Here is a 14,023-nt window from a genome sequence, read left to right as displayed (position 1 = left end):
GATGAGAATTTTAGCAGATATACCCAGTATTTTAGAACCACATAGTCAGTAGTAGAATACATAACACAAAACAAAAAAGGCAAAACTTAAAACCTAAAATTTTGACAACGTTTAGACATCTTTGTTAACAAAACATATCAGCTGGTTGGGCCTCCATTACCAGGGCCTGTGAAAAGAGCTACTTGTTAGCAAGGCACCTTAGAATAGATGGAGTAGTAAACTTAGTGGAAGGTTAAGGGTCAGATGGGGCCAAACCCTTAACCCACCACGTGGCCAAGATGGCGAATTCAAGATGGCGAATTTCTGAAAGAATGCAAAGAAAGCCTGAACAAATAGATCAAGCCTACATTGGCTAGCCTTTGAGAGGGAACCTAGAGGGGGGTCCCTGGGACCCAGCCTGCGTCGCACTCTTCAGGGCACAAGCCAAAATGTAGAAAAGAGAAAGGGAGAGATAGGGAAAGTTGGACATGAATGACAGAGAGAGAGCAAAGAGAGCCCGAAAGTAAACAGACTTCTGATCATTTACCATTGCAGTAGCAAAAACTGTACTTCTGAGAATGGCATAAAAATGAGGCTCTCTGGCTTTCCAGGGAGCGCAGGAGACATTTAAAAGGGGTTTCACGGCTCAGGCGTGATTCGTAGCACCCCATTAAATGAGTAGAGTCAGTCTGGTGAGTGAAGGAGAGCTGACCAGGCAGAAGCGGCGTCCCGACTTCCCCCAGAGCCCTCTAGAGAGAAATGGCCAAGCCCCCAAAGCCAAGCGTCCTCGGCTTCAGAGGTGACCGGCCTTTCAGCTAAAGGCCGTAGGAGCTCTCTGGCGTGGCGCCACGTCTGGACAGAGACTGAGTAACAGAGAGCCGTAGAGTAGTTTCACTCACCAGAGTAGAGAAGTGGTGTGGACGTGGATGTGAAGGCAGCAATGGTATCGATGCGCTGATTCCGCCGCAGACAGACTGGTTCGCAAAAGGCCGTCAGAACTGTGGGTATTCCTCAGAGCAAAAAGGGAAGAACAAAAAAAAGAAAAAAGAGGAAAAAAACAGAGAGGAATCCCAGCTATTCTGACTTTAAGCCTTTATCCGAGTCACGGCACCATTTATGTTAGGTTTTTAAAAAGAGGTGGCCGAGTAAGAACTGCACCAGCACGCACGTGGTATTCAGGTAAGGGGTAGGTTTATTCAGTAGACCTGCTGGGACCAGGCAAGGTTGGCACTCCACGTGGCTGGGAAAGGCCTGGGAAGGAGAGAGCTGGGAAAGAGAGGAAAGAGCTAGAAAAGAGCAGAGAGAGGGGTAAGAACAGTAGCACTCACGTGGTATTCAGGTAAGGGGTAGGTTTATCCAGTAGACCTGCTGGGACCAGGCAAGGTTGGCACTCCACGTGGCTGGGAAAGAGAGAGGGAAGAGCTAGAGCAGAGAGAGAGCTAGAAAAGAAGAGCAAGAGTTGGAAAAGAACAGAGCGAGAAAAAGAGAGAGTCTGGGCCTGGGCTAGGCCTTATGTAGGGTATGGGCGGAGAAAGGTGTGGCCACATCAAATTCAGATGTGACCTCAGCGGATGCAGATGTGACCTCTTCCAGGTGTCCCAGTTGCCTAGGTAACGCAGGTACTGGGTGGAGACTTTGCTGCGAGGAGGGTGGAGTCTGCTCACCATCCAGGAGCGGACCTTACAGTATATACATTAGATTATCTTAAAATTGGGTCAAGAAAACTGTGATGCTGGATTGGCACTCAGAACACTAGTTGGCTCATTACTTCTTTAATGTAGCCAAGGATGAATTCTCTTCCCCCTCTTTGTCCTCCTCCTCTTTTCCCTCCTGTTAATTAGAGTAGGGACACACCAACCTAAATAAATACAGTACTTGACCAAGAGCCAAGCCCAAATTGCTCAGTGCAGAGTTTAAAAATTGCCCTTGTTTTAGACAAGATTGTTTCTATTCACCTTCAGGGAACATTTAGGCTTTCAGGCTAAGTTTTAGGAAATGTCCATCTTTCTGTAGAGCTGTGACTTTGCATCCCTGGGTTTTACTTCTTGCCCATGGTAGGTGAATCTACAATAGTCTTTTGAGGACGTTATGGTAGTAAAAATGAAGTAGACAATGGCCACAAACAACTGCATTTATCTCTCTCTCTCTCTGTCTTCTTTATTTGTTGGTCATGGGGCTTGAACTCTGGGCCTGGGTGCTGTCTCTGAACTCTTCAGGTAAAGGCAAGTGCTCTACTACTTAAGCCACAGTACTACTTCTGCTTTTCTGGTGGTTAATTGGAGATAAGAGTCTCACAGACTTTCTTGTCCTGGCTGGCTTTGAACCACGATCCTCAGATCTCAGCCTCCTGAGTAGCTAGGATTACAGGCGTGAGCCACCAGTGCCCGGCCATTTATCTCTTTATTGACTCCTCAATTCTCTATTTAGCACACCAAATTGCTTTTTCTTACCACTTGGAAGCCAATTACTGTGTGTATTATGGTGATAGTTAGAAGGAAAGAGAGGAAAATCTATCACTGGAGTCTGGCAAGCATTCCAAGATTGGTGAGAACTAAAGACCACAGAAGACTTAATCCTACACCTCTTCTGTTCTTACATTCCAGTGGTCCTGGGCTCCAGTAGCAGGAGTGTTTGAGTGGTTCAAAATTCAGAGACAAGGGCTGGGAAGGTAGCTCAGTGGTAGAGTGCTTGCCTTGCATGCATGAAGCCCTGGGTTCAATTCCTCATCACCATATAAGCAGAAAAAGCTGGAAGTGGCACTGTGGCTCAAGTGGTAGAGCTCTAGCCTTGAGCTGTAGAGCTCAGAACAGAGCCCAGGCCCAGAGTTCAGGCCTTACAACTGACCCCCCCCCCAAAAAAAAAATCAGAGGCAAGTGTCTGGAGCTCTGTGTGTTTTGGGGGGGGTTCGGCTATTTAGACAACTCCGTTTGGAGAAATCTCTTAATGAAATGTGTTACTACAGCTCAGTGCACACTGACTTCTCTGCCTTGTCTGTAACTAGGAGACAGAAGACTACCAAAGCCCAAACACAAGGATTCAATCTTGGGGATCCCCAGCACAGTTTCAGGCTGACTGAAACCGTGTACAGCTTCCTTATTAGCCCAAGTTTCTTGTCTCCAAGTTTTGAAGAAGTGTGCTTAGAGATAATAGGAGTCTTAAGTTTTTTATTTAAAGATTTTTTTGATTAGTTGACATTAGTTGTACAAGGGGGTGCACATCATGACATTTCCATGCATATATACAATGTACCCCTAATCCAATTCATCCTCAGAGTCTTCACACTTATTTTCAACATTTTGCTTTTGAAAGCACACTGATTTTTTTAAGTCACCTTTTAATAGAATCATTATTACTTCAGCTATTGTATTAATCAGGGAATCAGGATAAGCAATAAGTATTGTCATAACTCCTAAACCTAAGTGGTTTGATGCCAGACAGATTATTTCTTAAAAACATTACAGTCTAACTGGGTATTTGGCAAATAGGCCAAGCAGCTTCTCTGTAATATTTCTGACATCTTCTAGGTCCTTGGAGCCGTTCACTGAACCCTGTGGGTATTTTGGAAAGGGCAATGTTGGAGCTTGAAGTCAGGGTCTTACATTTGGTAGGGAGGCTCTTTACTATCTGAGCCATGTCTCACTGAACCCTCTAGCTCTGACTCCTGTTGAGGAACTAGAGAGCAAGTAAACACCGGCCTTAGGAGATCTAAGGAAGATAGTTGCATCACAGCGATTCACATACAGATTTAGCCCATCTTCATTGCCCCACAAACCACTAGGAGAGATACTTCCCTCACATGGCTGGGAAGAAAAGGAGCCCATGGCTGGCCTTCTGGGCAGCCAACTGCTCTGCAGGGACAGCGTAGAAAGGAGTTACTAGGCCAGAGTCAGAGCCAGGCCTGTTTGGGCTGGAATTCTGCCCCTATATTTCCCAACTGCATAAACTTCTTCTTTGTAAACTGGATACAATAATGATTGCCTTGGAGAGTTGTGGTGAGGGTTAAACATGAAGATGGGTAGAGGTACTAAATCTAGAATAGTAACTGTACGTTTGAAATACTTGAGAAATAGTAGCTATGTGTAATTCACATGACCTAGGCTACCTCTGACAAAAGAGATCATTAGCTGTGACAAAATAAAATCACTTCAAACTTACTTTCAGGGTCTTAATATGGGGTCTACAATATAGAATGAGTATTTTGATTAGATAAGCAAAGAAAATTGGTTTTTATAGACAGAAAAAAGGTCCAGGAAAGCAGAAAGAGACAACAAAGAGTTAACTGGTTGCTTCAAAGTTACTTTCCTTGTAAAGATTAGCACAGTCTTATCTTGCCAGTCAAGTCTGGCTTGATATTTGGCCATTAGATTTTTCTCTCCTGATTTCTCAGAAGTCAAATAAACAGCTTCAGCTTGGGCTTAGTAGAGTGGAACTAGAGGGTAAGCCACTCCAGTTTGATTCAGTCTGTTGAGCTCAGTCCAAACCAATGGTCTCCTACAAGGTTTATATAACCATTAATGTTGTTAATCTCTTCCCTTATTTACGACTTTCACTAAAACACTGTTTTCTAGTGTTCAGGGCCATCCACTGATCTCCATCTGCCTCTCCTTTTCTTTCCTGCCCTCCTTTTTTTTGCTGCAAATTTGTTTCTGTTCCTAATTTTTATTTCTCTTTCCTTCATCACACACCATAAGAGCCTCTTCCATTTACTCCCCTCCCTGTGGCTTCCAGTTCCTTCTCTATGAAATGTCTCCTGAATACTTCCTCTTAATAAAATCTGGTCTTCATTTCACATTTAAAGATTCTCTCTAAATTAAGTGGGTGATCTCTTTTAATTTCCGATTTCTTTCCTAACATTGTATAATTCTCACAGGAAATACAACCCAGGGGAGTCAGGGCCATTAACAGTAACCAGAAATCAGGTTTTACAGTCTCTGGGATTCTGATGGGACAAAATCAGGAAATAGAACCTGAGATAATTTTTTATAATTGCCTCATCTGTATAAATGACATCTGGAGAATTTTAGTTGGTATCCTTGTGGCAAGGAACTTCAGGACAGTGGGCATCTTGTTTAATTTACATCTGTCCCTACCTCACCTGGAGCAGTGCACAGAGCAGGGTCCAGATTGTTTTGTTTACTTGATCTTTACTTTGGAGGAAAGAAATAAATAATTGGTAAATAAAGCAAAGGAACAGATTTATTTTTTTGGCGGGGGGGGGGGGGGGGGGGAGGGTCCGGTCGTGGGGCCTGAACTCTGGGCCTGAGCGCTGTCCCTCAGCATTTCAGCTCAAGGCTAGTGCTCTACCACTTGAGCCATAGCACCACTTCCGGCTTTTTTCTTTTTGCTTATGTGATGCTGAGGAATCGAACCCAGGGCCTCAGGCGTGCAAGGCAAGCGCTCTACCACTGAGCCACCTTCCCAGCCCCAGGAACAGATTTATTAAAGACTAAACAGTGTCTTCTGATGTTTTCCATCTTTCTTTTTATGATAGTTTAAAATTAAGGGATTAAAGTCATTAACAAGAATTTTTCTTGGTAACATAAGAACACTAGCAACATTGGAAGGGCACACACACACACACACACACACACACACACACACACACACACATGACTTTCAGGATCTAAATGACCATTGTCCTCTCATTATATTATTTATTTATTATTTATTTATTTTCTTATTGTCAAGACCACACATTCTTCAGATGAAGCTTGACTGAAAATAAGCAGTTACTCATTTGTTCATGTGTGTGAAATTTTGAAGAAGCACAAAGAGCCAAATGTTATAATAATAAATGTTATAATAAATTCTGATTTTAAAGTAAAGTCAACTTTCAAGTGTTGAAGATAAACACACTTGAGAAGCTTTTTTTAATGTGTTTTTTCTTTCTAAGCACCATCTTTGCACTGAAATTACAGTAGCAGACCAGGTGCTTCCCCCTCTGCTCCCCGTCTTTGGATGTAAACATATTTGGGTGGGTGCTTCACATAGCCCGTTCTCCATCCATTACCAGGGGACTGTGTTGACAGCTGATAGGTCTTCCAGATCTTTTTCCTTCTCCTTACCCCAGAGCTCATGAGGCACCCACAGGATGGATAAGTGGTCAGGAAAAATGGGAACATAAAAAGCCATCTGTTTAGCTTCTTGAAAGCAGTTCTTAAAAGGTTTGAATGAAGAGAGAGAAAGTAATGGGTAATCCATTAAAATGCTGAGCCTTGGGTAACCTTAAGTGCTTTTCTCTGCTTTGCTGGGGTAATTAACCACATAGGACACTTGCTGGATCCTGCCATTCTTACTTTTCCACCCTGAAAAAGCAATCTATGTTGGTTGAGAATGAAGCAAAGGCCCTGGCCAGGTGTGGGACTAGTGGGTGAGAAGACTGGCCCTTGGGCCTCTTTTCTCCTTCCCAATCCTACAATCTTCCCTATGGGTTCTCCTTTCCCATAGTCCTTCTGATGTAGAAACAAGTTCAAGTTAGCAGAAAGTATCATTCTGAGAAAAGATGGGAATGCTGATACTAACTGGGAGAGCTCTCGAAGCCACTAAGGTTTCTCAAGAAACTTGTCAGAACAGTCCAGATTTTTCTCACATCCAATTATGCAGTCATAAATTGCCAGCTTCATTGCTGAGATTCAGGATCTTGAAGTGGTATAATGTTAACACTTGCAATTATTTCATTTAGTCACGTGTATTTGTATCTAGAGTTTGTTTTATTTATTTAGTTTTAGACTCTGACTGTGATGCTGGACTATAACAGCAGAGAAATTAATATTCAGCTTTATTAAAAGGTACCAAGGGAGATTTAGAAGTGTGTAGGCAGTTTGGGAAAACATGGCTGCTGAGGATCCACCTACCAATGGTCACTGGCTGGGGAGGGGCAGGGTTCTACATAGAGAATGAGTGGGGGAGGGTATCTTAGGAAAGACCAGTGAGGCCATCAACCATTAGCCAGCTCCTGGGGCCCCTTCTTCTTAAAGAAGCTTTGTTCTTTTTGCTTCTATAATAAACTTTGGTTTGTATACTTTTCCTTTTGGACTCTAAGTCTTTACTTTTTCATTTGATCAGACCTCATACCAGATAAGTGGCCCACTATCTCCAGTCAGGGGGTTATGCTGTGCAACCAATTGCTAAAGGGGGACTAGGTTCTCTGTCTGTCTGTCTGTCTGTCCCTCTCTCTCTGTCTCTCTCTGTGTCTCTCTCTCTCCTCTTACTTTCTTTTTCTCCTTCCTACTCAAACTTCCAACCTCTCAGTTCTTTGAGACGATCGAGAGGACAGATCTGAATCCTAACAGTAACAGAACTTTATTGGTCTCAAACCATAAGAAAATAAAGATTAACAGAATATACAGTTTAATGATGTTTTCCCCTAATTCATTTTGGAAAATCTGTAATCATTTAATCCCTTCTAGTTTGATATTTCCCTTCTAGTTTGTGTGTTCTTTTTCCTAAAGAACCCACCACACTGTAGTCAATACATATTGGTTGAAAGACTGGCTATCTGATAGTCTACTGCCATCATGAATGACTCAGTAACTATAAGGACAGGAAGTCAATGACCAATCGATGGTCGTTGATGTCCTTCACCAAGGAAAAGGCAATAGTACCTAAGACAGATATTTAGGAAAATCTAGCTAAAATGTACCAGACTGCACCTGTTGTTGTTATATTTGAATTCAGAACCCATTTTCGTGGTGGCAAGACAACTGGCTTTGGTATAATTTATGATTCCTTGAATTATGCAAAGAAAAAATGAACCCAAACACAGACTTATAAGACATGGCCTGTATGAGAAGAAAAGATCTCAAAAAAACAGTGAAAGGAACACAAAAGCAGAACGAAGAAAATCAAGAGAGACTGTGAAGGCCAGTGTTGGAGCTGGCAAAAAAACAAAGAAAGAAAGATCCTGCAATGACTTGATCTGTGGCAATGGTGAATTTTTCACAAAGAGACTTAAAAACTTTCAAAAAAGAAAAAAAACAGAATAAGCTTAAAATGTCTTATATGTGTATGTTGTTTGTCTACACAAGCTAAATCTAGGGACTAGAATAGATGGCAGAATCCTAGCACTTGGGAGGCTGATTCAGGAGGAACGTGAGTGTAAGGACTTCCTAGCTAGGCTCTGTTTCAAAAATCAAAACAAAATTTCCAGGTCTGATTTTTTTTTTTTGCCAGCTTGAACTCAGGGCCTGGGCACAGTCGCCCAGCTTCTTTTGCTCAAGGCTAGCACTCTACCTCTTGAGCCAGAGTGCTACTTCTGGCCTTTTCTGTTTATGTGGTACTGAGGAATCAAACCCAGGGCTTCATGCATGCTAGGCAAGCACTCTACCACTAAGCCACATTCCTAGCCTAAATTTCCAGGTCTTGACATTAGCATCTAATCCCTATAAAGCCCTCCCGACCTACTGAATGAAGTCTGAGTCTGAGCCATGCAACTTTAACTTTTCTACTTACTAACAAGAGTGGTTGGTTATGCACTTAACCAAGTATTTCAAACTCATAAATATCCATTTCTGCACACACAAAAGACCTATACTTGGCCTGGTTTATCTAGAACCCTTGTTCATTTCTATATTAAACTATTTTCTGTTGCCTACAACACAACCACAGGCTGGGTAAGCTTTTGTTAAGAGAGGTTTATTTGGGGTCATGGGTCTAGAAGGCTGTGGTAGAGAAGCTATATCCAGTGACGATGACCTTCTCACTGCCAGGGACCTCAGACAGTGCAGGATAGAATGTGATAGCAGTTAAGGACCATATGTGCATACGTGTGTGTGTGTGTGTGTGTGTGTGTGTGTGTGTGTGTGTGCTTGCACGTGCATTCCTCTGCCTGTTCTTATCAAGCCACCATGATTCAACCACAGGAGCTCAACCTGATGACTTTATCTAAACCTAATTACCACCCAAAGGGTTCAGTTCTAAACAGATGGTCTGATTAAGTTTCCTCCTCATACCTTATGCTGAGGATCAAATTTCCACACAGAAGCCCTTGGGGGACACACTCAACCCACATCCCAACCATAGTGATTTTCTTCATCCTGGAAGAACTGGCTTCAGGCAACTCACTGGCATATCCAATTTCTGTCTGATTTGGAGTCTTTGCCAGGTATGCTGTGTATTTCTTAGCTAGGAGGGAGAAACTAAGGGGGAGGAGAATCACATTCATTTCCTGAGTTTGAATTAGATATTGGATATTAGGGGTGGTAACAAGATCAGACATGAAACCACAGAAGTGTTGTCTATATTAAGGCCAAGCTAATTATCTTGAACAGAAAAAAACTGACTAAACTGCAGCTGTTGCTAGGTTCATGGGGTTCAGGAGTGGCTGGGAGAAGCTGGGCTCATCTGTGAATACTCATTAACGTGCCCTTGGCTCGTGATGAGCTCTTGGGAAATCTCCTTCTGGGTATAGCTCTGAGTCATGCACATGGTATATAGGTTTTCAAACCTCTGAATTAACTTATGTCCCATAAAAGATCACAATTTAATAAGTAAAACCTAGACATGTCATGATTATCCTCAAAAACAGATTCTTCAGTACAAGTGTTATCAAAGCAATATAATTAACAATATTATTTAAAGTGCTTATAATGGAAAGATTAACAAAAGAGAGAAGTCAGAATATGCTGGATCTAAACAAACAGCCAGACAGAAAAGGAGAGAAAGCAGGAATCCTGATTTGCTTTGTTTGCTCATTTCCATGGTATAAATATTTCCATTATGGATGACTTGAAGTTCATAAAATTCCTAAATACTGGAATTAGCAATGAATACTTGCAAGCTGGTCAGAGCTGTCTCCCACATAATAGAGCTGTATACCCTTCTCAAAGCTTTATTTCAGAAATACAAATATCTTTATGTAAATTCAAATCAGAGTTGATGGGCTGTGGTATGGTATGGGGAGATAGGCTTGTAGATACTCATGCACTAAAGCCCTTACTCTGTCTCTCTGGGACTCGAAATGCCATGGAGGAGAGATTCCTTATATCTAAGTTTTGCTCTTGTATTTCTCTTTTATTTTCTTCAAAAATCACTTGTTCAGAGATCACTGAGATAGATATCTTCAAGTGAGCCTTTCAGAAATCACGAAAACACCACCTTGGCATTTAGTTTTGCTTGAATTCATTTATTATGAGTGTCTGAGGAAAGTCTTCTCAGGCCTTCCCCCTAACTATAAAAGAGGCTTCCCCAAGGGTTTATTGCTATTTTCTTATGTACTTTCCATCTTTTGAGATAAACTCCAATCAATGTTTTCGTATGCAGTTAGTGTTTGGCCCAGTTGTAACATCTCAGGTCCATTTTTAAGGTTTTGATTTCCTTTTTAATCTAATGAAGTAATTTCGTGTTTGTCATTCTTCTTTTTTTTTTTTTTTTTTGGGTCCGGTCGTGGGGCCTGAACTCTGGGCCTGGGCACTGTCCCTCAGCTCTTCAGCTCAAGGCTAGCGCTCTACCACTTGAGCCACAGCGCCACTTCCGGCTTTTTTTCTTTTTGCTTATGTGGTGCTGAGGAATCGAACCCAGGGCCTCATGCATGCAAGGCAAGCACTCTACCACTGAGCCACCTTCCCAGCCCTGTTTGTCATTCTTCTTTCCCCATCAGTGAGATCCAATGACAGGCATCTCTTGGGCCCTCATGAAGCATGGAAGGAAGGTATATTTGGTATTGCTCTGTGAGAGGCAAGATAGTCACTGTGGGAATATGAATGAGTGCTGTCTAAGGCCCTCTTGCTCCTTTTGCTTCCTTGAGAACTCCTGCCTGCGTGATCAGGGCATGTACTAAGCATGCCTAATCTATGACAGAGTGATGAGACTACAAGATCTTGTAGAAAACTCCCTCAGGGCCAGACTGATTTGAGCCAGTTTGACAGCCACCTAGACTGGTATTTGCCTTTAATTTCATTTCCATCTCATTGTCATGCATTTCCATAGTAAATTTTCTACCCACTCGTGTCACAACAGGTATTAGACAACTCCCAGAACTGATGGAATATGGGTTTGTGTGTGTGTGTGTGTGTGTGTGTGTGTAAACAAACTACTTGGAGACAGAGTGGTGACTTTTTGGAAGAATCATGAATATTCTACTTCCTTTATCTGCCTACTGGTTCCTCCCCACCCAGTAGGCAGGAAAAGAAGTTTATTTACCAAACTGCTGCCCACAACATGCACGGTGGAGACACGAGGCTGTAAAAGGGTGCCGGGAAGGGAAGAGGTGTGGCCACACTGGATCTGGATGTGACCTCAGGGCCTGGGACCTGCCTATGGCCAGTTGGGAGGCATGACCAGGGGCAGCCCAGGATGTGACCTAGTAGGAGGAGGAGGTGACTGCTTCCAGGTGTCCAGTTACCTAGGTAACACGGATACTGCCACCCAGTAGATTTATACAATCTTCTCTTGCTTGCTGAAGCACAGGCAGTGGGTGGCAATGATCTGAGAGCAGAACCTACCAGTTCTTCCACTCACTGGCCACTGAATAAACACCAGTCACTCTGAATGGTCTCTGGTGTCATTATGGGCTCTGCTTCAGGGAAAAAGAACCTAAGATTTGGGGAAAGTTCTCAGTAATATGAGGTGTCAGTCATTTGAGGTCCTCCTTCTGAGGTTGAGGGCAAGCTTGGCTTTTCTTTGCCAAGGGCAGTTCTCAGCTCTGACATGTGGCTTTACTTCCCATAGCTTGTCCTTTTATTACAAGGGTTTAATTAGTCAGAATGTGTTACTTGCTTCTCTTTAAAGCCTTTTATATCACATGTATAGAAGCAAAGGAAATAATTTCATCTGTGTGTGTGTGTGTGTGTGTGTGTGTGTGTGTGTGGGTGTGGGTGTGGGTGTGTGTGTGGTGGGTCCCAGTACTGGGGCTTTAACTCAGGGCCTGAAAATGGATCCTTGGTTTTTTCACTCAAGGCTTAGCTCCACTGTGCTACCCATTTGGGTGGTTAATTGGAGATAGAAGTCTCACAGACTGGGCTGGGAAGGTGGCTCAGTGGTAGAGTGCTTGCCTTACATGCATGAGGACCTGGGTTCGATTCCCCAGCACTACATAGCAGAAAAAAAAAGCCGGAAGTGGCGCTGTGGCTCAAGTGGTAGAGTGCTAGCCTTGAGCTGAAGGGACAGCACCCAGGCCCAGAGTGCAGGCCCCACGACTGGACAAAAAAAAAAAAAAAAAAAGAATAAGTCTCACAGACTTTCTTGCTCAGGCTTGCTTTGAACCTCAATTATCAGAGCTTAGCCTCCTTCTAACTAGCTAGGATTACAGGCATGAGCTATTGGTGCCCAGCTTCTTCATTCTTTTATACTATTCACTATTTTGTCTCTGGTCCAGGTTCCCTTTGAGTGCACAGAGATGTCATGTGTTTGTATCTGGGTCCAGTTTGTTCAATTATTGAATTTACTGGTTACGTGGGGCCAGCCACCCCTGTCCTGCAAACCTCCATTTCCAAACACTTGGGCTTCCTTGCTTTCATGTCAACCAGTTAGTTTCTACCTCCTCTTTCTAGCTGGTTTTTGCTCTTTGTGTTCCTGGTTTGTGGGCTACTAGCAACTGCAAGGTGCTTTCCATTTACCACTAATAAATTTTTACTAGGGATTTAATGATCAACAAGTCATTTCCTGTTTTTCATCTGTCAATGTGAAAACTACTGACAAATGTTCTGTTATAACCTGATGACTGGAAACTTTTTTCAGCCAGGGTCTCATGTTCTCAATTGGCTTTTTTTGCTTGATGTTGGTTCTCTACCTCTTGAGCCACACTTCTGGTTTTTTAGTCGTTAATTGGAGATTCGAATCTTTCAGATTTGCCTACTCAGCTGGCTTTGAACCTCAATCCTCAGATCTCAGCCTCCTGAGTAACTAGGATTATAGGAGTGAGCCACCAGCTTCTGGCTTAAATTTTTGGATTTGTTACTACTCACTAACTCCCCAAATTTGGCTAATGGGGATATTTTGAAACACACTTAGCTATTCCAAAACTAGGGCTGGACTAGAATAAAGGACAAGATGGAAAGCATTTACTTTGAATGATTATAGGTTTTGTTGGGAGGGGGTGTCTTGGAAACTAAACCCAGGGTTTTGTGCATGATAGGCAAATGCCCTGCCACAAATCTGTACATCTGTTCAAGGCTGTAGTATTGATTAAAACATCTAGTCACTGATAGTCTTCTACCAATATTAACATTTCTTTGTCAAGATGTAGGAAATTTGGGATTCTGATTGAATTTCTTGCTCTGAAGTAGTTTTCCCTTTCATAATAAGAGAATCTAGTTTTTAAATGTGAGACCTGTTACCATGTTTCTTTAAGTTTAGGGTTGGATATAAAATACTCAGGTATATATATTAAGGGTCAACATACTTATAAGTTATCTAATTTAAACAGAATTTGGGTTCCAAAAGGTGTTTTTGTTTTTTGTTTTTAACTTCCTTAAAGGGCCAGGAGGCATTTTGGGTAGAGGCAAAAGTAGAATTCATGCTTATGTCTGTCTTTCTGGAAGGTATTATCTCTCTAATCAGTTGCTTGGTTTCTGAGGGTTTCTAAAGATCATATTGAATGCCAAGTTACTCTTTAGTAGAGTTGGAAAGGATGATAAACTGGAGTGACAGAAATTTATTCTGGCTTAAGTCCAAGAGGATGAGAACATTGGAGTTAATTGTTTACTGGGAGAAATAGCAACTGGCCGAAACCAGGTGCTCACCAAAAGTAAGAAGAAAGAGGAAAAATAAGCAATGCTAACTTTGAAAAACTATAAATGGTGCTGCACAAAATATTAGGTTGGTGGATACTTCCCAGAAATGTAAAAGCAGCTCTACTTTGATTAAACAGATGTACAAGTTGAACAAACAAAATCAGAAAGGAGGCTTTGCTGAAGGGATGGCTATCTATAAAATCAGAATGAATTTCCTGGAATAAAAATGATGATTTGGGCATTTTGTATGCAGGCTATGGGACCAGAGAAACTTTGCTTCTAAGCCCTGCTCTGCCATTTGTGAGCAAGATGGTTTGGGGAAAACCATACAGCTAAGTGGGATATAAATGAGAAGAGGAAAATGATACACCTAT

The 14,023-nt window shown here is 42.3% G+C and overlaps 1 pseudogene; it reads left to right on the top strand.

Moving 5' to 3' along the window:
* The first annotated feature begins 7,496 nt into the window (after window positions 1-7,496).
* On the top strand, window positions 7,497-7,964 carry LOC122117107 (annotated as a pseudogene).
* Window positions 7,965-14,023: the final 6,059 nt, after the last annotated feature.

The sequence above is a fragment of the Dipodomys spectabilis genome, unplaced genomic scaffold (genome assembly GCF_019054845.1).
Source record: "Dipodomys spectabilis isolate Male_0828 unplaced genomic scaffold, ASM1905484v1 ptg000140l, whole genome shotgun sequence".
Taxonomy (NCBI): Eukaryota; Metazoa; Chordata; class Mammalia; order Rodentia; family Heteromyidae; genus Dipodomys; species Dipodomys spectabilis.
The sequence above is the reverse complement of the archived record's forward strand: the minus strand, read 5'-3'. Positions and strand labels throughout refer to the sequence as shown.